The sequence below is a fragment of the Mirounga leonina genome, unplaced genomic scaffold (assembly GCF_011800145.1).
Source record: "Mirounga leonina isolate KUSES-001 unplaced genomic scaffold, KU_Mleo_1.0 Mir_93, whole genome shotgun sequence".
In the NCBI taxonomy this organism is placed as follows: Eukaryota; Metazoa; Chordata; class Mammalia; order Carnivora; family Phocidae; genus Mirounga; species Mirounga leonina.
Genome location: NW_023270854.1, coordinates 25190995 through 25213460, shown reverse-complemented (window position 1 = coordinate 25213460; position 22466 = coordinate 25190995). Strand labels below are relative to the sequence as shown.

Here is a 22466-nt window from a genome sequence, read left to right as displayed (position 1 = left end):
GGTGCTGTTGGCATGAGACCCATTCTGGGAACTGGCTGCCAAGTTCACGTGGCCTGGGGAGCCGCTGACAACTGTTCTGGAACAGAGTCAAGCAAACCACTCACCTCCTGTGCCCCCCACATAATTGTGGAGTCCCTGGGCAGGGTCTGGGGTGGGCAATCAGGTGGGGCCACCTTCATCCCAGTCCTATGACTCTGTCCCTTCCAGGAATGCTCCAAGGGCTGCCAAGATTTGCTGCAAAGCCCCACCCCTGCTGGCCCAGGGACAAGACGCTGCTGGCTCTCAACCCAGGCAAGCTCTCCCCAGCCGCAAGGCCCCTGTCTCTGATGGGTGTCCAGGCTGCATCCCTGCCTCTTTCCTTAACTAGTCTGAGCTTCAGTTCCTTTGCATGTACAATGAGAATGATAATAATGACCTCTGCTGACTGTCCGGGGACTGCCCATGTGAGCCAAGGAGATGTGGGGTGCGAGGTCCAGCATGAACCACCAAGGGCTCCAGCTTAATTCATTACTATTACCTCTGCTCCACTGATGAAGGAAGGGGTAAGAGGACATGGCAGTGATCAGGGTGAAGCCGGGCTGGGACCTGTTCGCCCTCTTTCAGCAGGCCTGCACGCGTGGGTCCAGCACTGGCTAAGAGAGGAGAAGAGCCAAAACTCAGGATGCACCACAGGGCTGGTGGGGGCCTCTCAGGGGCCTAGGCAGGTGGCTGTGGGACCATGAGGCCATGTGGAGCCTCCTGCTTGCTCCCAGATCATGTCAGGATTAGAGAAGCCCCAGAGGACACCTCAGGGTGCTGCCTGGGCTAAGCCGGAATAGCATGAGCTCCCCCCACCCTGAAAATTCCCAGGTCCTCAGAGGCCTGTTGCCTCTGGGTTTCTGCTAGACTCCCCCTTAGAGAGCATCAGCACCATCTCTTGAGGGGCAGGAGACAAGGCTGCGAACTCAATACTTGGTGAGGCCCCCAGGGGCTGGCATGGATTCTGGAGCTGCTGGGACTGCATGCAGGAGTGGGACGAGCTTCCCCGCTGTCTAGGTGATTCCAGGCCCGCGTGAACGCTGGGGTGGGGGTGGGGGTGGCTGTCCCCCAGGGCGCAGTGGGAGGTGGGAGGACAGGAGATTGCTGGGAGCCAGAGAAATGGGACATTCCCTTCTGTTGAGGGTCAGGAAGGCCTTTGCGGTGGAGTTGGCATGCGTCCTAAGAGCTGGTACTGAGCAGTGGCTCAGCCGGTGGGCTGGGTGGTGGGTCTTGGCTCCGCCCCTGCTACGAGCAATTTTGGACTCGTGCTCCTGCATCTTCTCCGCTGTAAGATGGGGGTTAGAACAGCTGGCCATGACGCAGCTGTGATAGCGTGTCATGTGGTGACATGCACAGCGCGGAGCAGGCAGCCGGCCACCGTGAGCTCGCTGCGATTAAGGACCGCGGGATGGGGACCTGCGGAGGCGGCGGGGAAAGAGAAGGCACGGGAGGCCAGCGCCCATCAACTTGCCCAGCGGTTAGGGTTGAGGTCCTCAAAATCTCCTGTTAAATAACCAAAGCAGTTTCTATTTAAACTACCCTTGGGGGCGCCTGGGTGGCTCAGTCGGTTAAGCGTCTGTCTTCAGCTCAGGTCATGATCCCAGAGTCCTGGGATCGAGCCCCGCATCGGGCTCCCTGTTCGGCGGGAAGCCTGCTTCTCCTTCTCCCTCTCCCACTCCCCCTGCTTGTGTTCCCTCTCTCGCTGTGTCTCTCTCTGTCAAATAAATCAATAAAATCTTTTTAAAAAATAAATAAAATGAAGTACTCTTTCAGAGAAATGTTTTGTAAAATGGAAAATTCCTTTTAGAAAAGTGAAGAATCTGTCTCCATTTTCCTGCTTCCCAGTCGGTGGTGTAGTTACTTCAGTGTGTACTAAGCCTGTTCTTTATCCAGGATGCTATTAGGGGTTCTGACAATTGGGGCAGATCAGGTGGTTTCTACCCTCAGGGAGTTTGCTAGTAACACGGGCAAGTGCCCAGTCCTGTGGGGGAGGGAAGCCGTGCTCAGCCCCTCCATCAAATATCTCCAGGGCACTCAGAAGGTTGGGTTCCTCCACCAACCCCAGACCCCATGGAGTTAGGCAGACCCGTTTCTTCTGCTAAGATCAAGGGCAAATGGGCCACTACTACTAAGATGGGCAGGGTACCCCCAGCTGCAAGTGAGCTGGAAGTGAGCAGGAGAGGTCTGTGAGAAATTCCAAGACCCCAGGGCAAAACTGCCCCAACCAGCCGTCCTTTGCTGAATTTAAAATTCACAGCCCAGCTGCAAAGAGACTATTTGTTCTGTGCTCACAGGGAAATGGTCTGTGCAGATCTGACCTTGCCTGACTCTCACCCCTCTTGCTGTGGACCAGAACCACAGAAAACATTAACCCTCAGTCCGCCAGACTACTGCTTCTCAGCAGAAGGCATTCAGCTCCTTGTGTGGGTTTAGCAGCCGTGGGTGCGGGATGGCTCAGCAATCACTGAATGAGCCACACCCACCATGGGAGGTGGCCCATCATGCTAGGGGATAGGTGCTTCCATTATCCCCACTTGACAGATGAGGAAACTGAGACTCAGCCCGGTGTAGTAACCTATCCAGTGATCATACAGCTACCATGAAGCAAGTGAGGGATGAGCATCCGAGCTGGACACCAAAGCCCGTGTTTCTAACACTGCCTCGAGCAGTGCCCAACCCAGTGCTGTGTTTTAAGAAGCCCTCACTGGGAGGGGGGTGGTGGCACCTGGGTGGCGCAGTCAGGTGGGCGTCTGACTCTTGATTTTGGCTCAGGTCATGATCTCCAGGTTGTGAGTTCAAGCCTGGCGTTGGGCTCTGTGCTCAGCACAGAGTCTGCTTGGGTTTCTCTCTCTCTCTCCCTCTGTAGCCCCCCTTAAAATAAATAAATAAATCTTTAAAAAAAAAAAAAAAAGGAAGGAGAAGCCGTCACGGGACTCTGATACTTTTCCTTACAACGTCTTGGTCAGAATAGTGGAAGTGCAGATTGTCTATAAGAAACTCACAGCCTGAGGAATGTATCTGGTCAGGAAATACGTTTTATTTGCCTAAAAAGTTTTTTTTTTAATTAAAAAAAATTTAAATTAGATATCTAACCTGCCATGTATCCTATGCCTTACGTCTGGTTCTTTCCATATTTAATTACCTGCCTAGCCCCAGCAAGCACTGAATCTATGAGCCCTGGTAAAGCCCATGTCATTCTGCTCTGACTTTAGGCTGGTGTCTTGACACCTTTCTGTGAAGGCACTTTGCCATCTTTTCCTCAGAAGATACTTTGCAACGGTCTCACCTGTAGTGAGAATTGAGACCAAGGAGCCGGCTGAACGGATGGGACTCCCCCTTCCCCTGCTCCACCAACCTTGTCCCTCTCCCTACCCACCCTACAAAGGACTCTACAGACTAGACAGGCCAGCCTGTGTTCCCCAGGCCAGAATTCCACTGACTGTGGGCAGCTCCGAGGGGAGCCAGTCCGTCAGCACTAATCCCACAGTCCTCGCTGGACCCTGTAGGCCACAGGCCTGGCATTGCCCAAGGCCTCTGGGCACAAGACTGGATCACTGCCACTTGGCCCCAGGAGCACTGACCCAAGGCAGCTCCCTTCCCAGCTCTGTCCTGCCTTAAAACAGTGCCAAAAGCAGCAGAGGCGAGGCTTCCAGGTCTGAGACAGGGGCTAGCTGGTCCCCTGGGTGTCCTAAGGGCTATGGGCACCCCTTTGCTTACATGTTCCTGGACCACAACTTGAGCAGCCTTGTTTCGTGACACCAGGAAACATCTTCTTGATGGGAAAGTTGCTGTGGAGAAAAAGGGTGTGTGTGTGTGTGTGTGTGTGTGTGTGTGTGTGTGTGTGTTGGGGTGGGGTGGGGAAGGAAGGGAAGAGGGAGGCAAGAAGAAAGGAAGGACAAAACAAAACAAGAGAAAACAGCCCAATTCAAAAGGCATGTGGTTTTCTTCTTGTGGTTTGATGCAAGGGCTTGGTGGTTTCAGTAAAGCTCTGAGCCCAGATGGTGGGACAGTTAAACACTGCGCGGGGCTGTGGCAAAGCCTGAGAACAAAGAGCCTATTGAGGGCGCCCTGCCCAGGGGAGAGGCAGGAAGCAGGAGGGGCCATCTCCACTCACCTGTGGGATCCCTCCCTGGGCTCAGGCTTCTGGTCTACCCAAAGAGCCTCATAGGCATGACTCACACAGGAGCTCTTCTTTCTCTGAGAGGGCAGCTGCCAGATGCAATGCTGTACCAGGGAAGTTTTAGGGAGAATGTGACCCTGTATGAGCTCTGGATTTGGGTTTCAGAAGATGAAGTCTCCATAGAGAAAGCCCTGTGATGGGACTTAATTCTGGTGCAGTCACTCACTGACTCAGGCTTGGACCAGGTCACTTACAGCTCCAACCTCACAAGATTCTAGACCCTTTTGGGGGGAGGAATCTTTCTTCCTACTTCTTGGGCTTAGCAACATGTAAACATTAGTTTATAGGGCACTTATCCTCCTGGCACTCTTCTAAATGTTCTCTATTCATTCGCTGAATCCCTGCAAGTCTATGAAATAGGTCCTGTGACTACTGCCATTTTACAGAAGAGGAGACTGAGGCAGAGAGTTCGGGTGACTCCCCAAGGCACAGACCCTGCAGCCCATTCTCTTCCTTGAGCTGCCAACTCCCTACCCCCAGTGTGCACACACACTTGCAGAAACTGATATTCACTCCCCAGGGAGATGGATGCCCTGGCTTCCAGACCTGGAGGGAGGCAAAAGGAATCAGGCCCACCCAGACCCTCAGCCTTCTGAGATAGAAGGACTGGGCTCTGGCCAGGGTGACAACCCTGACAAGTCAGGCCCCCCACCATGCAAAGCAGCCTTTGAACAAAACCCCTACTACTATAATTACAATGCCCGGGGGTTGGAATTATCTGATAAATTGTATTTTCTGGATATTGGAAACCCTATTGGCTTTCACCATTGCTGCTGGAAACCTCTTTTAAATGTCTGCATGGGGATAATCCCAGAGCTACCATCAGCTCCACCAGGGGAGCCCATACCCCTCACCCTGCTCCCAGCAGCCTTGTGCCTTCCCTCTTCACAGAGCTTGCTAAAGCCTACGGGGGCCTTGGAGGGGATTTAAGACCCCATAGAGCAGCACAGAAAGAGCACCCTGGAGTCGCAAAGCCCAGTGATTTGGAGCCTGTCACTCATGCTCTCTGAAATACCCATAAAAACACTTGGCTGGGTGGTCACCACGAAGCTGAAAAGGGGCTCTGCTCTACACACAGAGCACCACGGCCTGGCACAGAGCAGATGCTCAGTAGGTCATGGCTCTTACCACCAAGACCTGTCCTGAGTTTACTGATAAATGCAAGCCAGGGAAGGGGTCCTGGACAATGCCATGCACCCAGCATTTTGATGAGCATTTTACATGCATTTCCTTACTTACTCCATGAAATAAAACAAAGAGTCAGCTGAGACCCAGAGAGGTTAGGGAACTTTCACAAGGTCACCCAGGCAAACACGTGGCCGAGCTCATAGTCACACACAGGGAGAGACTGGAGGAGGTCCAGAGACCATCTCTGCCTGTCTGGTACCCAGCAGACCGAAAAATGTGCTGAAGCAATGAAAGAAGGAATGAATAAATGGGCTAGAAGGTCTGAGTGCAGAAACATCCCGAGATCTTGCTGAAACAGTATCATTGCCAAGTCCCCCAGAGCCTTGCCACCACCAGGGAGACCCGGTCTGTATTTCCTGGGACTAATATGGGTCAGAGGAGCTTTGCTGGCAAAGAATCTGTTTTAGGGAGGAGCAAAGATGTTTGTAGAGCAGAGATAAATCCATAAGGCAATCCTCAAACCTGGTGTTTTGTAGCCAGACACAAAGCACCCTCTGGTACCCTGGCCAATCTTGGGACACAAGAAAAGAGACTGATCCTATTTCTTCTCCCATGGGGAGGTAGGAAAGTTAGGTGTGAAAGGAGGCAGAGGCAGCCTGAGCCCAGATGTGAGGGAGGAGAAGCGATGCCTGGCACAGGCCTGGTCGTGTCTACGCAGTGAACAGGTGCCATAAATGAGTGAGAATTCGGTAGACAGAGACAGGAGGGGGATGGGAGTGGACCCCGGGGCTACACTGTCCCCTCTGTGGCCCCTCCTTCTCGTCCCAGGAGCATTGCTCATGGACCTCTGCAGCCCCAAGGGCCCCTCCCTGACTTGTCTAAACCCTGGGCCCCCACGCAGGAGCGAGTCAGGCTGAGTCAGGGAGCACTCCCAAGGCCTGAGCTCCAGGCTGGTGGTGACAGCAACAGCAAAGTCCTCCCCCCGAGCTGTCAGACGCAACTCGGACAGTCACACCGGCAAGGAGGATGTCACAGCATCCGGCTCGTAAAAGACAAAATGCAGGGGGGTCTAAAAAGACACGACAGCAGTGGGCGCCTGGGTGGCTCAGATGGTTAAGCGTCTGCCTTCGGCTCAGGTCATGATCCCAGGGTCCTGGGATCGAGCCCCGCATCGGGCTCCCTGCTCCTTGGGAGCCTGCTTCTCCCTCTGCCTCTCTCTCACGCTCTGTCTCTCATGAATAAAAAAAAAAAAAAATCTTAAAAAAAAAAAAAAGACACAATAGATGTCATCCTTGACTGGACCCTGGAAGAGAAAAAAGACCCAAAAGAACATCTTGGGGGTGGGGACAGCTTGGGAAATTAGAGTATCGACCGGATATTGCATAAAAGCGTTGTCCCGAAGTAAAATTTCCCCAAATGTGAGAACTGAATGTGTGTTAGAGAAAGTCTTTGTTCTTAGGACATACTTCATGCTGAAGTATTAAGGCTGAAGTGTCATGACGTCTGCCACTAATATGGCTGTAAATAGTCCAGCAGGGGGGAGAAATAAATAAAGACATGCATAAAGGTATGTCTGCCGAGAGGCCGAGATAGAGAGACAGAGACAGAAATAGAGGCAGAAAGAAAACGGTGCACCATGTAAACCAATGAATCATCCGGGGAAGGGGTTCACAAGGACTCACTGTATATTTTTTGCCCCTTCTCTGTAGCTTTGTGGGTTGTTTTTTGGTTTTTTTTTTTCAAGATAAAACTTTGGGGGGAAATGTTTTAAAACATTTTTTTCCAAAGACAAGGCGAGCCTTCCAAAGTCAGCCTGTGCTGAGCATGAGCACAGAGGAGAACATGCAGCCTTGGAGAGGAGGCAGGTGGAGCAGAACGGAGGCAGGTGGAACAGGAAGGCTGGCTGGAGGCCTCCCTTCACCAACCCGGTGGATGGCCCCTTGGAAATGAATGAATCCATTTCTTCTTTAGGATGTTGGGATAATGATACTACTGTTTTCTCTTAGTTTTGAAGTTTAAATGAGATAATGTATATATGATTGTGTTTTGTAAATGGTCCGGTGGGATGTACCATGATAGTGTTGTAAGTGCCTCACTAGTGAGAAGAAGGGCCGGTCAGAGGGGGTTTAGGAGGCAAAGCTTAATAAAAGAAGATTCTACACCATGATTCATGCCTATGCCTTGTGCTGTGACAGGTGCAATTTAATTTCTTCCTTCTTTCCTTCCTTCCTTCCTTCCTTCCCTCCCTCCCCCTTTCTTTCTTTCTTCCTTTCTTCCTTTCTTTCTTTCTTCCTCTTTTTCTTTCTTTTCTTTCTTTTCTTTCTTTCTTTCTTTCTTTCTTTCTTTCTTTCTTTCTTTCTTTTTCTTTTCTTTTCTTTTCTTTTCTTTTCTTTTCTTTTCTTTCTTTCTCCAACTATGTGTGCTAAGTTCAAGAAGTGAAGGGCAGTAAGAGAGCAAAGAATGAGAGCTTTATATTTCAATGCCTCAGGGTCAGAACTTTCAGAGAACTTCCCTAGATGCGATCTGCTACACCTACTTTAAATGTTATACAGATCAAGGCAATAAAATGACAATTACCATGTAATGAAGGTGTCACTCAATTGGGGCTCACCAAGACCTGGCAGTGAGGGGTCCAAGCCTGAAGCATGAAGCTTTTTTGTTGTTGTTTTTTTTTTTACAGTTGCTGAGGATCATGGAGGATGTGAAAATTCCAGATTTCTTTTCTTTTTAAAATATTTTATTTTATTAGGGTAGTTTTAGGTTCACAGCAAAACCAAACAGAAACTAGAGAGTTCCATATACCTGCTGTCCCCACACATGCACAGCCTCCCGAAGTATCAACCTCCCCCACCACAGGGGAACATTTGTCACAATGAACCTACATCAACACATCACTATCACCCAAAGTCCATAGCTTACATTAGGGTTCACTCTTGGTGCTGTACATTCTATGGGTTTTGATAAATGTATAATGGCATGTACCCACCATTATGGTATACACAATAGTTTTACTGCCCTAAAAATCCTCTGTGTTCCACCTATTCATCCCTCTCTCCCCCCAACCTCTGGCAACTGATATTTTAACTGTTTCCATAATTTTAGATTTTCCAAAATGTCCTATAATTGGAATCATACAGTATGTGACCATCAGTAATATGTATTTCAGGGTCCTTTGTATCTTTTCATGATTTGACAAGCTCATTTATTTTTAGTGCTGAATAATATTCCATTGTCTGGATGTACCACAGTTTATTTTTCCATCCACCTACTGAACAACATCTTGGTTGCTTCTGAGTTTTGGCAGTTATGAATAAAATTTCCCTAAACACCTGTGTGCAAGTGTTTGTGTGGACATAGTTGTCAACTCCTTTGGGTAAATACCAAGGAGTGCTATTGCTGGATCATATGGTAAGAGTATGTTTAGTTTTGTGACAAACTACCAAAGGGTCTTCCTAAATGGCCATCTTTTCATATGCTTATTTGCCATCAGTATATCTTCTTTGGTGATGTGTCTGGTAAGGTCAATTGCCTATTTCTTAACTGGGCTTGGATTAATTAATTTGGGTTTCTTATTGTTGAGTTTTAAGTTTCTTGGTATATTTGGATTCTTTATCAGATATGTCTTTGCAAGTATTTTCTCCCAGTCTGTGACTTGTCTTCTCATTCTTCTGACAGTATCTTTCACAGAGCCAGAGTATTTAATATTAATGAAGTCCAGCTTATCAACCACTTCTTTCATGATTGTGAAACATCCCTGTGATAAATCCCAGTTGGCCATGGTGTATAATTGTTTTTATAAATTGTTAGATTTCTGTTAATATTTTTGAGAATTTTTGCATCTATGTTCCTGAGATATATTGGTTTATAGTTTGTTTTTGTTTTTTTTTTCTTGTAACATCTTCATCTGCTTTTGGTATTAAGGTAATGCTGACCTCATAGAATGAGTTAGGGAATATTCCCTCTGCTTCTATCTTCTGGAAAAGATTATAGAATGTTGGTATAATTTCTTCCTTAGGCTTTGGAAGAATTCACCAATGAACCCATCTGGGCCTTGTGCATTCTTTTTTGGAAGCTTATTAATTATTGACTCAATTTTTTATCAGTTAATTGTTGATTCAGATATATTATCTGTTTCATCTTGTGTGAGTTTTAGCAGGTTGTGTCTTTCAAGGAATTAGTCCGTTTCAACTAGGCTATCAAGTCTGTGAACATGGAGTTATTCACAGTGTTCCTTTATTATCTTTTTAATGTCCTTGAGATCTGTAGTGATGCCCCCTCTTTTATTTCTGATACCAGTTTTTGTGTCTTCTCTTTTTTTCTTAGTCTAGCTAGCAGTTTATCAGTTTTATTGATCTTTTCAAAGAAACACCTTTGGTTTCATTGATTTTCTCTATTGATTCCTTGTTTTCAATTTCATGATGTCTGGTCTAATTCTTTTTTTTTTTTTTTTTTAAAGATTTTATTTATTTATTTGAGACAGAGAGAATGAGATACAGAGAGCACGAGAGGGAGGAGGGTCAGAGGGAGAAGCAGACTCCCTGCCGAGCAGGGAGCCCGATGTGGGACTCGATCCCGGGACTCTAGGATCATGACCTGAGCCGAAGGCAGTCGCTTAACCAACTGAGCCACCCAGGCGCCCCTGGTCTAATTCTTATTATTTCTATTCTTCTGTTTACTTTGGATTTAATTTGCTCTTCTTTTTCCGGTTTCCTAAAGTGAAAGCTTAGATTATTCATTTTAGATCTTTATTCAGTACCATAAATACTATAGTATATTATAGTATTCCTAAAATTTCCCAGTAAACACTTCTTTCACTATATCCCACAAATTTGCTAAGTTGTACTTGTATTTTCACTTAGTTCAAAATATTCATAAATTTCTTTTGAGATTTTTTCCTTGACCCATCTGTTGTTTAATCTCTATTATTTTGGAACTCCTCAGCTATCTTTCTGTTATTGATTTCGAGTTTAATTCCACTGTGGTCTGAGAGCAGACACATGACTTCTATTCTTTTAAATGTGTTAAATTCTGTTTTCTGGCCCAGAATGTGATCTATCCTGGTGAATGTTTCACGTGAGCTTGAGAGTTATGTGTATTCTGCTGTTGTTAGATGAAATAGTCAATAGATGTCAATTATATTCAGTTGATTGGTGGTGCTGGTGATTTCAACTATGTCCTTACTGATTTTCTGCTTACTGGATCTGTCCATTTCTGATAGAAAGTTGTTAAAGTCTCCAGTAATAATAGTGGATTCATCTTTTTTTTTTTTTTTTTTTTTTTTTGGCATTTATCCTGCTAGTGTTTTCTGAGCTTCTGGATTTCTCCTTGCAACCCTACTAGTTTTGCCTCCCATACTTTGACACTCTATTGTTAGGCTCATAAACATTAAAGAGTGCTATATCTCCTCGGGGAACTGACTTTTTTATCATTATGTAATGCCTCTAGTAATTCCTGATTAGTGTTTGTATGGTGTATCTTTCTCCATCCCTTTGCTTTTGTGCATATTATATTTAAAGTGTGTTGCATGTGGACAACGTATGGTTGAGTCTTATTTTTTAATCCACTTTGACAGTCTGTCTTTTAATTGGTGCATGTAAACCATTGATGTTTAAAGTGATTATTTATATAGTTAGATGAATGTCTATTGTATTTTTTACTGTTTTCTATTGGTTGTCTTTAATTCCTTTTTTGTCTTCCTCTCTTTTTCTGTCTTTTGTGGTTTTAACTGAATATTTTATATGATTCCATTTTCTTTCCTTCATTAATATACATGTTATACTTCTTTTTCTAACTTTTTTAACTGGTTGCCCTAGAGTATGCAGTATACATTTACAAACAATCAAGGTCCATTTTCAAATAACACTAAACTGTTTCACAGGCAGTGCAAGTACCTTATAATAACAAGATAATCCTAATTCCTTCCTCTTTACCCTTGCATCATTGTTGTCATTAATTTCACTTGTATAGAAGCTTACATATATAATCAAATGCATTGTTTTGTTGCTACTATTATTTTGAATAGCTGTTAGCTGAATCTCTTAGAGCAATTAAGAATAGGAAAAATTAGGGGCACCTGGGTGGCTCAGTCGTTAAGCGTCTGCCTTAGGCTCAGGTCATGATCCCAGGGTCCTGGGATGGAGCCCCGATATCGGGCTCTCTGCTCAGCAGGAAGCCTGCTTCTCCCTCTTCCACTCCCCCTGCTTGTGTTCCCTCTTGCTGTGTCTCTCTGTCAAATAAATAAATAAAATCTTAAAAAAAAAAAGAATAGGAAAAATTAAAATGTTTATGTTCATTTATACCTTTTCTGATGATTTTCTTTTCTTAATGTACATCTGAGTTTCTGACCTATAATTTTCCTTCTTTCTGCGGAACTTCTTTTAACATTTCTTGCAAGGCAGGTCACTAGCAACAAATTCCCTCATATTTTTTTTTGTCCAAAGTCTTTATTTCTTCTTCACTTTTGAAAGCTAATTTTGCAGGGTACAGAATTCTAAATAGGTAGCTTTTTTTCCTCTCAATACATTAAATATGCCATTCCACTCTCTTCTTGCTTGCATGGTCTCTGAGAAGTTTAATTAATTTTTATCTTTGCTCCTTGATAGGTAGGGTATTCCCCGTCCCCCTTGGCTTCTTTCTTTCAGGATTTCTTTCTTTCTCTTTGATTTTCAACAGTCTGAATATTATATGCCTAGGTATAGGTGTAGTTTGTTTTGTTTTGCTTTTGGCATTTATACTGATGGTGTTCTCTAAACTTCCTGGACGTGTGATTTGGTGTCCAACACTGCTTTGGGGGAAATTCTTGCTCATTATTGCTTCAAATATTGCTTCTGTCCCTTTCTCTCATTCTTCTCCTTCTGGTAATCCTATTACATGTATGTTATACCTTTTATAGTTGTCCCACAGTTCTGGGATATTCTTTTTTTTTTTTTTTCTTCAGCCTTTTTTTTTTTAGATTTACTTTTATTTATTTTAGAGAGGGGGGAGGGGCAGACTCCATGCTGAGCATGAAGCATTACTCATGACCCTGAGATCACAACCTGAGCCAAAACCAAAAGTCAGATGCTTAACCTACTGTGTCACCCAGGTGCCCCCTTTTTTTCAGTTTTTTTTCTGCTTGTTTTTCTGTTTTGGAAGTTGCTATTGACATTTCCTCAAGCTCATAGATTCTTTCCTTGGCCATGTCCAGCCTACTAATGATGCCATCAAAGGCCTTTTTCATTTCTGTTACAGTAGTTTTGATCTCTAGCATTTATTTTTTATTCTTTCTTAGAATTTCCATCTTTCTGCTTACACTGATCAGACTCAGATATGGCAGGGATGTTGGAATTATCAAACCAGTAATTTAAAATAACTCTGATTAATATGCTAAGAGCTCTAACAGATAAAGTACATAGATGTAGAGCATCTTACATTTCTGTAGAGCCCTCTTCCACACCCTCCAAATCAGACTGCACCCTGTCCTCTACCCTCCATCCTCAATCAGAAAGCCAGACCAAGCCCATGCAGCACAGAAGGGCTGCTCAGGTGTTCATCATTCCAAAATTCTGCAGCATTAAGGCAGAGCATAACTGCTATAAGAGAGGAAAGGCTGTCCTTCTAGGTTAAAATATATTCCAGTCTACCTCAATTCAAGTTTCCACTCCCAACTGTTCCTCCCATTAACATCTACCATTCTAGTGTCTCCCAAGAATCCACTGTGACTTACTCTGACTTTCCGACTTCACATCAGCAGATTAAAGCTTATTGAAGGCCTGCCTATAAGAAATGGGCCTTTGGAAGACGTCCAGTACTTCTGTGTTGTTTGTATGCTGGAACAGATAGAGACCATGAGTTTGTAACCCTATTTTCATTCCATTTCAATAACAAAAAATGTCAAGCACTTTCCACAATTCTGGCACTAAATAGTTAGTTAAGACATAACCATGTGGAGAGATGTGGTCCCTACCTCCAAGGAAATCACAGACTAACAGAGACTCAGTAACTGATACAGCATCCCACAAGTTAAGGCTCAAGTAGCCCTCTGGGTTTCTACTAACAGTGATCCCTGTAGCAGGCACCAAAAATAAATAAATATTATTTCAGTAGATGGAAGGATGGATAGATACATAAATACATACATACATACATAGCTGAATGTATGGATAAATGTTCCTTTCTCTATTAAACCCAAGAGGATTCCACATTTACCAAGGAGGGATCCAGAAATGGCCCCAAACACTGAATCCAGAAAGTAACTGAAAAGGATCAGCCCAGGTAAAAATAGGCCATTCCTAACCATAGCCTAATGATGGCACTGCAGCATTAGAATTACATAAGGAGTTCTCAAAATTACAGATGATCCACAGGCTCCATGCCTAGAGATTCTGAACCAGTGAGGATATAATCCTAGGTACCTATATTTTTTTAAACCTCCTGGGATTGTTTTGATTCACAGTTGAGTTTGAGAGCCATTGAGACAGATTCCCAGATCTAGCAGGTGAGAGTCAAGAAGCCATAAATCCAGGCAAAGAGTCAACACAGGGAAGACAGAAGCCTCATTGATAAGGCACAGCCAGGGCAGAAAATAGGGCTCCTTGCATACCTTCAGTTATAGGTAGAATTGGGCTTCCAAGTCTGAAATAGACCTCAGTGTGCTAGCAGGTGCTCAGAGAGCGATACGTGACTCTTATTAAAGTAGCAAGGCTCTGAGAGTATTTCAGGTTAACATCACACTGTTCACCGGTGGTTGTCAATCAAATCTCAAGGTGTGACTCCCTCTGTGAGGAAATGAATCTAAGGAAGGGAGAGAAAGCACCTCAATATTTGCACATTGAAAAGTATTATTTTTCTACTGCGGAAATATGAACCTGTCACTACAATGATTATCTTACCCCATTAACCCTAAAAGTTTGGCACTGTTGAGCAAAATCAGCTTAATTCATCAGCATTTTGTCATTGGCATGTCCTGAGGTCATCAGAAATCAGTGACAGCTTCAGTCTAGTTTTCCTTTACTGTCCCGGCTCCCTAAAGCCCAGCCCACAGCTGCCAGCCGGGAGCCATCTCGTGAGAAAAACGCAAGCCCTTCAACTTCATTTGAGAACATACAATATCTGGGAGCCACTGGCTTTATCTTCAGTGAGTAAAAAGTCCATCTGGCCTGAGTAAATAATAAATTAGGTTTTTTAGTTCAAGATACAATACTGGACAATGTGAACCTTTACGAAAACCTCTTTTGCTGAAACTGAACTCTTCGCACTGCTAATTAGAACATGATCGTTCACGTCCACAAAGGAATTCACGCCTTACAAAAGAGTTACCCACCAGGCTCCCTGAAACACGGAGTTCTTCCTTTCTGTCAGGAGCAGGGCTATGGCATGAAACTCGGCACACCTGGATGCTTTCACGGACGACGTTCACACACTTAAGCTTTCCTTTATAATGTGTAGAGCCCTTGAAAGTAACAAAACTGTATCTGATGAAATTATCTCCAAGGTAAGAATTCTTGAGTGACGTGCACCTGATTTGTCCCCCTTTTCCTGAAACACAGTGTAGCTGACCCTGACCTGGTGCCTCTCTGGATTGCCTTTCTGGCTTCCTGCCCAAGGTTCTGCTTGTCTCCTGAACCATGATCCTGCCACTGCTTTTAACAACCTCCCCCAGGGGGCAGGAACCCTGGCTACGCCCCAGGCCACGTGGCCAGCTGGTACTGTGTACCATACTGAGGTCTAGACTTGGATAACACGCCACGGTCAGAGCATGGCATCTGGCCCTCTGAGCCACTGCCGTGGAGGCAGATCAGGTGACACAGGGGGCTGAGCATCCGCTAGGAAATGGAAGGTGACAGGGAGCCACATGACAAATTTCTCCTCATTTCCCCCTTCTGTGGACTACTCTGAGGACTCGTTTCTCCTTGAAATTCTTTCAGAGAAAATCCAATGTGCAGCATGAGCATGCCCACCAATTGAGTTGCGTGGCTTTTGGGGGCTTGTTGCGGAGCAATGGCCAGCCCAGTAACGTGCTGCGTAGCTTCACGTGTTCCTTTGACTCACTTTCCATTCTTCTTCACCCTCATCTCAAAGGTCTTACAATTTGCAAATATCACATCGGCACTTGAATCCTCGGCTAAAGCTCTGCTTTCTAGAAGACACAGTTAAGAGGCTCCTGGGTGGCTCAGTCGGTTAAGCGTCTGCCTTCAGCTCAGGTCGTGATCCCAGGGTCCTGGGATCGAGCCCCGCATCGGGCTCTCTGCTCAGCGGGGAGCCTGCTTCTTCCTCTCACACTTCTCTGCTTGTGTTCCCTCTCTCGCTGTCTCTCTCTCTCTCTGTCAATTAAATAAATAAATAAAATCTTTAGAAGACACAGTTAAAACACCTGTCCAAGAGTGGTTCTAGAAAACAATCTTCAAGATGGAATTAGGGAGGTGAATGGGCCGCCCGTCTGAAAGTCATAGGTACTCCCCTGCTAGAGGTACATGGAATAGTAATAACCCCTTGGCATTTGGTAGACTCATGATTTCTTCAACTTTCATTGTAGTTAATAGGGATAGAGTGCAGATGGAGGGAGCTCAAGGCCCTGGGAGCACAAGGGGTCATGGCATTCAATCAACATAGAAACAATGCTAATTATGTGGATTGTGGGTTAGGATAGATACTTATTACAGCATGAAAGATATTTAAATAAATAACAGCTCAGGGAAGCCAATGTAAGGCATGATCTAACATCCAGATGCCCTCTAAGGCAGTATTAAAGGAAATCTTTATTTCGGGGAGCCTCAGGAAAGACTGTGCTGAAAATCAGGGCAAGGATCTGATTCTAGATCCTAGATTCTAGATTCTGGGCATCCAGAGCTGCCATGAAGATGAAAAGCAGAGCCTCAGCAAATATTCTATGTCAAGTCAGAGCCCTGATAGGGAAAGTGGAGGACTCTGAGTACTGGGATGGAGACATTTAGGTGCAGGAGCCTGAGCACCTCAAAACTCCGAATCCCCTTCTGCTGTCCTTCCCAAAGAGGCAGCACCTTCACCTTCACCAGAGAAGACTAGCCTCTCCTTGCCTGGAGGATATGCAGTGCTTTCACCTAAAGCAGTTTCTTCACAAGATGATGCTTATCCTCCTGAAGACAAGCTAACATCCCACAACCTTCATTGTCTCCAGACTAACAGCCCAAGTCGGGTCTCAGCAAGAGTAGACGGAGGAGCAAAATCCCTGTTTCAGGGAGAAATTGTCTAGATAGGTAAGAAATCACAAAGCTAGTGAGAACTTGGGAACATAAATGGAAGTGAGTATCAAGGATGCCAGCCCAGGGTTGGCAGCATATAGAGCTGGATAGAAGGGAAATGACTGACAGGGAATAACCCATTTAGGATTCACACTTTCCTTTGTGTCAAGAACACCTGCATAGCTTGCTGGGGTGGCTACTTGAAGCCTAGATTCCATAAGGTGATACAGTGAACAAAAGGAGTTGCCAGAATTACCTTGGCATCATGTTAAAGAAGAGATCGGAAGACTTAGGAAAGTGGGAACATTAAACATGGATCTATCATGTATGGTCCCAGAACCTACCACTCAGAGGACACAGTCTTTACTACGGCAGTAAAAATCATATTACTGAGGAAGATAGGAGCATCTTGGAGAAGTTCGTTAGTGGCTTTCAGAGGCACAATGAACAGAATTACTTAATAGGCAGCACGTTGGAGTGGCAGTCAGGGTTTCTTGGTCCATAGGGATCTCTCCTAGGGGCAAGATAGGTGGACAGCCATTAGAATGTTGTATTTATACACAAAGAAAAATACCTAGATTCGACAAATAGAAGGACATTAACCACCAAAAGAAAAATGATGGCCCTCACCTCTTGGCCAATTCACAGACACAGACCACATTGGGAAGGGAATCCCAGGACCCTGAGTCCTGATCAATGACCAAAGTTAGCCTCATAGAGGTCTCATATTAGTGCCCGAGAGCATCTACCCACCTGGGGCTGTCCGCCAGCAGCTGGACAGGATGGCCCATCCTCAGCCTGTCACCCAACCTCTCTCCTCAAATACCGCAGCATTTGCTCAGTGTGTCTGTGAACAGAGGGGTCAAAGTGACAAGGATGTGGGTTACACAAAAGTCCAAAAACAGGGGCTCCCTTTTCCCAGGCTGTGATTGCTGATGGTCCAACCTGCCAGCAAAAAGACCAATGCTGACCGATCCTTGAAGCAAAGACCCTCATCATATAGCCCAGCCAGCCACGTGGGGCAGGTCAATTACATGAGACCACTTCCACTTCGGAGCAGGTGGCAACTCCTCCTTCCTAACACCAACACCAGCTCCAGAAGAGGATTTTCTTCAGGCTAAAACATCACACCTATCACATACACCAACATGTGGCACAGTACTCAAGGCATCGAACGATTTGTTGGGGAATGAATGAATGAGCGAGTGAATGAATGAATGAATGCTGGAAATAAACATGTGAGGCAGAGGGTGAAAGACTTACATGAGTTCAGAAGACTCCTGAACATACACCCCCAGCTGCGATCTCTCTCTCCCAGCCCCTTCCTTCCAGCTGTAAGGCATCGTAATCTCTCGTCTGGGTAAAGCACCCTGACAGAGTTTGTTTCATTTCATCCTCAGTACAGTCTTGTGAGAGAGGGGGAGGTCAGAGAGGCAGTGCTCACAGTACCCTTTTTCTCTTCTTTGCGGGCACAGGACTAAACCGCATGTCCCAGCCCCCCTGAAGTTCGATTGGGACCAACTGATCTCATTCAGACAAATGGAAAGTGGCGTGGGCTGCGTCCAGGTCTGGTGCACACAGAGCTCTTGGTGTGACCCTCCATCGCTTGACTGACCTGTGGAGACCTCCGAGGCCGCATTCTGAAGACAGCAGCTCCATCGGATGGGAGATGCCCGGTCCCTGACTGGCTGTGTGGAGAGACGCCCCTGTCTGACTTGCAGTGGACTTGGACTTGAGCAGTAAAGATTTTTATCTTGTTGAGCCACTGAGAGTTTGGGACTATTTGTTACAACAGGTAGCCTAGCCTGAATAAAACAGGAAGATTGGTGTGAATTTTATCATGAAAGATGGACAGAGACCGAAACATCAAATGGGGAGAAAAGTACAAGTAACGGAAAATCACCCAGCTTGTAGTTCAGCACACCTGGAGATGGATTCGTCGCTCCACCCCTGGCAGGCTGTGTAACTCTGGGCGCATCATTCACCATCACTGCGCATCAACTTTTATATCTGTCAAATGAGAATACCTGTCTTGCAAGTTTATCACGAGGATGAGAGATAATATTTATCACGTGCCAGGCAAATTTGCTGGCATAGTAGGTGCTCCATGAACACCCACTCTCTTTATTACTAAGTCACGGATTCACGTGGTAAATAACATCGGAGCCCGGGGCAGAGCCCCATGTTTAGGAGCCCCGCCCAGAAGAGCCCTAGCCCATACCCCGTTTTCCTCAGCCCTGCTTTGTGCTGTGGCCAAATGGCCATCTTGTCATTATAAAGGAGACCCCACCAGAATGCCCATTTCTGAAAACCTTTCCCGAACGCTATGTGCCTGCACATAGTTGAAGGGCTGGAATGAGGCCCAGGCATAACCGAAATCATGTGACCCTGAGTTTTGTTAGAGCAGACTTTGACTGCATTTGGAACAAAGGAGATGAAGTGGTCACAAACGGTGACCGAAGCTACCACATTCCGCTCTGCACTTCTTAGATTCAAACGTTGCCTGTTTCCAAGACGGTGTGAGCCGGCCACGCACTGCGGAATCGCTGCGCCCTCTGGTGGTTGTGAGCGTAATCGGGTCTGTCAACTCCCAGACGTTAGAGGGGGAAGATGAAGTAGTTACTGCAAGTCCTCCTGTGAAAGATCTGGGTAGTCACACACGCACACGCACACGCGCACGCACACACTTTAAGGAAGACCAGGCTGATGTGTGTGCAGCCCAAGGGCAGAGTCTGTGTCAGGGGAACTCTGCCCAGAGGCAGATGAGGGAGGTGAAGAGAGGGGTCGGCAGGAGTGGAGAGGAGCAAACATATCAATGGGGAAAACCACAAGATTTGGAAGTGGACTCAGATGAGAGGAAGGAGGCAAAACGATGAGAGAATAAGCAAGGAAGTCTCTCCTGCTTCCAGACCACGGGCCACATCCAGGCTACGGCGGGCTCCTCCGCCCCCAGAAAGTACCAAGGGCACAGAATTCCACTGGGCAGTCTGAGGTCTGCACCATCCGCCTCTGTCATGCTGCTTTCCCCTCTTCCGTCTCCTTCACGCCTCATCCCTGCACCGGCCAGAGAGGCTAGCCGACCTCCTCCTCGGCGAAGGAAGTGCTGCGGGTGAGGACACCTGAAGTCTTGCACCTGCTGGGGTGATGCCTGAGTCCTCTCCACCCTACTCCCCATCCCTCCGTAGAGATTCGTTCCTTGAGAGAAGCCTTTTCTGGGCTTCAGAGCAGAATGTAAGTAGATCTAGGAACGGTAGATTTTAAAAATTAGGAAAACCTGGATTAAGCAAAGATAAGCAGTTTTCTATACTGAGGGACTTCTCAGAGCCTTAAGTACACTAACATGCTATGAGAGTCAGCTGGAGAGAATTAGAGGCTGGTGTTTCCAAAATGACTTGAACACTGTAACCTACTTTTCAAAGAGCATCTTGAAAGCACTTGGGAAGCACTTCCTTAAACAACTGGTAAGCACATTCTGGTTAAGGTCCAGAGGACAGGTCCTTGTGCTAGAAAAGGGTACTATTCTAGGTGCCAAGATAGGAGAGCTCCCCCTTAGATCTTCCACTCTGTGTGTGCTTTGGCGTAGGTCCCTTTCCTTTCTTTGGGTTCCATTTCCTCATCTGTAAAGTGAGGAGTTTAGAGAGATCCGTGGTTTCCAAACTGTTCCAGAGAACTTGGGGCTTCATGGAGGCCCTTCATCGATTCCACGACAGTCATGAAATTTCCATAAATTAAGAAAATGTGAACTCCTGAGGGAATCCACTATTCTCCTTTTCCCTAAACAGAACCAAACAAATAACAAAAAGCCTACATATAACCTCTTCGACCAAACTAGGAGACAGGAGATTATCAAACTCTGGGATATGGACAAACTCATCAAACCAGCCACAACAGGAGGTGGCCAAAAAAATGAAAATCCGCTCCCTCCCCCCAAAATGCTCACCCCCACAAGAGGAAGACGCCATCCTGAGCAGAAACCGGGCCAGCAGATCTGCATGCATCCCGTGTGGGGAAGAGACGTCCCACGGGCTGGCGCTTGGAGGGGACAGCTACAGTAAGTGAGGGTCTGGGTGGGGCGGGGCGTGTAAGCCCTTGGGAATCTCAGAAAAGGCCAGCAAACAATTCATTCCAGCAGGAAGGAGCGTGGCTTTGAGGGGAATTACTGGAAACAGAAACCAAACTGCGCAGGGCAGGAACACTCTAAGTGAAAGAGAAAGCTTGGGTGGCGGGAGGGGCCTAGAGGAAGCCGGTCTCAGAAAACACGGGCACGCAGCAGGTGGAACAGAGAGCATGCTGGAAAGCGCAGCCTGCTGGGAAGGGGGGTGGGGGCTGGAACAGAAAATCTCCTGGCACCAGACTGGTGGCTCAGCGACCAAGAAGTGGCTGCAGAGACAGAGCTGAGCTGACCTTGAGCTGGGAAAAATGCCCTAGCCCATCTCCTCCCAGAACCCCTACTCACTCCCAACTGAACCTCCTGGAGAACCCAGGCCTGGAGAAGGCGGCTGCTTTAAACCTGAGGGAAAAGGCAAATCAGCCCAGCTCCACCCTAAGTTACCTTCAGAAAGATTAACCAAAACCAAGCAACACCAGAGCCAAGCAAGTGCCCTTAGTGCTTGCTTCCTGTGCCCTTGGCCACCTCCGGTTTCAGTCCGAGGGACAAAGGACAGATCCCTGCGGGCCCAGACCCCGCCCACCCCGCAGGGCCTCCTCCACAGGGCACCTGGCCTCTTCCTGCTTTCTGCCCTGGGGCTCTTTCCAGTACCTCTCAGCTCACAGGTAAGCACAGCCCAGAAGTGCAGGGAAGCTGACGCCCCCAGGGGCGACCCTCAAGCAAAGGAAGACACCAGCCTCCTTGTCCTTCAGCCCTCTGTCCCCTGGCAGAGATCCTGGCGGAGCAGGTCCCCATTGCCCACATCTTGATGGCACATCCTCCTTTGGTCCTTTTTCCCTCCCTGTCGCACTATCCCAAATCCCTCCTTCCCACCCCTGGGGTCTTCCCCCAAATAAGCCGCCCCCACCAAGTCTGTTTTAGGTGAGTTAATATTGGATGTGGCCCCAGGAGAGAGAACCTGACACATTTCCAGGAAAACCCATTTGAGCTGGTGAAACTGTTGTTTTTAAAGTCCAAGGATGGGGCGCCTGGGTGGCTCAGTTGGTTAAGCGACTGCCTTCGGTTCAGGTCATGATCCTGGAGTCCCGGGATCGAGTCCCGGGATCGAGTCCCGCATCGGGCTCCCTGCTCAGCGGGGAGTCTGCTTCTCCCTCTGATCCTCCCCCCTCTCATGCTCTCTCTCTCTGTCTCATTCTCTCTCTCAGATAAATAAATAAAATCTTAAAAAAAAAAAAATAAAGTCCAAGGACAAGTCATTCCAGTAGTTCACAGAGTAATCAAAGATCATAAAAAAGATGATGGAGACAGCAGATTTCTGACTCAAGGAGATAATAGTGAAGCTGCCGAAAGAGGCTTGTACAAACAGGGTCAGAATGGGCTTGGAAAGAAGAAAAGAGGCAGAGGGGTTTGCTGCACGTTGGGGGGGGTCACCATAAAAATGAGTGACTCTGCAGAGCTCAACAGCGCTCTGTGGGCTGTCCTAGGTGCGTACGTGCTACGAAAGTGTGAATCCTAGAATGAGGAACGGTTCCTGGCACCAAACTGAAATGAATTCTGTTGAAAAAGAGAAAAACTAATATATTTGAAATGTTCTACTCTCTGTATAAAATGAAACAATATGGGGATGTTTTTGTCTTGTCCAAATAAATAATTCAGTGGTTATTAGCCTTTCATCTACTGTTTCTTCATCCAACACCACGTGATGACTGACCCTGCAAGATGCTTCAGTGGTTCTTTCAACCCTAGTCTGAAAAGCTGTAACAAACACATTTTGGCCTTTCGAAACTTATCATGTCTACATTTAAAGTAGTCCGTTCCTTTTTCCTTAAACTCT

At 46.6% G+C, this 22466-nt stretch overlaps 2 long non-coding RNA genes across 10 annotated transcripts; both read right to left on the bottom strand.

The window, feature by feature from the left end:
* Positions 1–1155: 1155 nt before the first annotated feature.
* On the bottom strand, positions 1156–15556 carry LOC118004395. Of its 7 annotated transcripts, XR_004677566.1 has the most exons (8): positions 15356–15556; positions 14628–14756; positions 14197–14463; positions 13908–14098; positions 13032–13134; positions 4133–4242; positions 3736–3806; positions 1156–1434 (listed from the first exon to the last, which is right to left on the bottom strand). It is a non-coding gene; the product is annotated as an uncharacterized LOC118004395 (long non-coding RNA). The 7 variants fall into 7 exon arrangements; XR_004677564.1 differs by having other exon boundaries at positions 14628–15555; XR_004677567.1 differs by having other exon boundaries at positions 1156–1303; positions 14628–15555.
* An 86-nt stretch (positions 15557–15642) lies between these two features.
* Positions 15643–20674, bottom strand: LOC118004396. Of its 3 annotated transcripts, none has more exons than XR_004677572.1 (4): positions 20465–20674; positions 18140–19765; positions 17278–17371; positions 15643–17038 (listed from the first exon to the last, which is right to left on the bottom strand). It is a non-coding gene; the product is annotated as an uncharacterized LOC118004396 (long non-coding RNA). The 3 variants fall into 3 exon arrangements; XR_004677573.1 differs by having other exon boundaries at positions 18449–19765; XR_004677571.1 differs by having other exon boundaries at positions 17278–19765.
* Positions 20675–22466: the final 1792 nt, after the last annotated feature.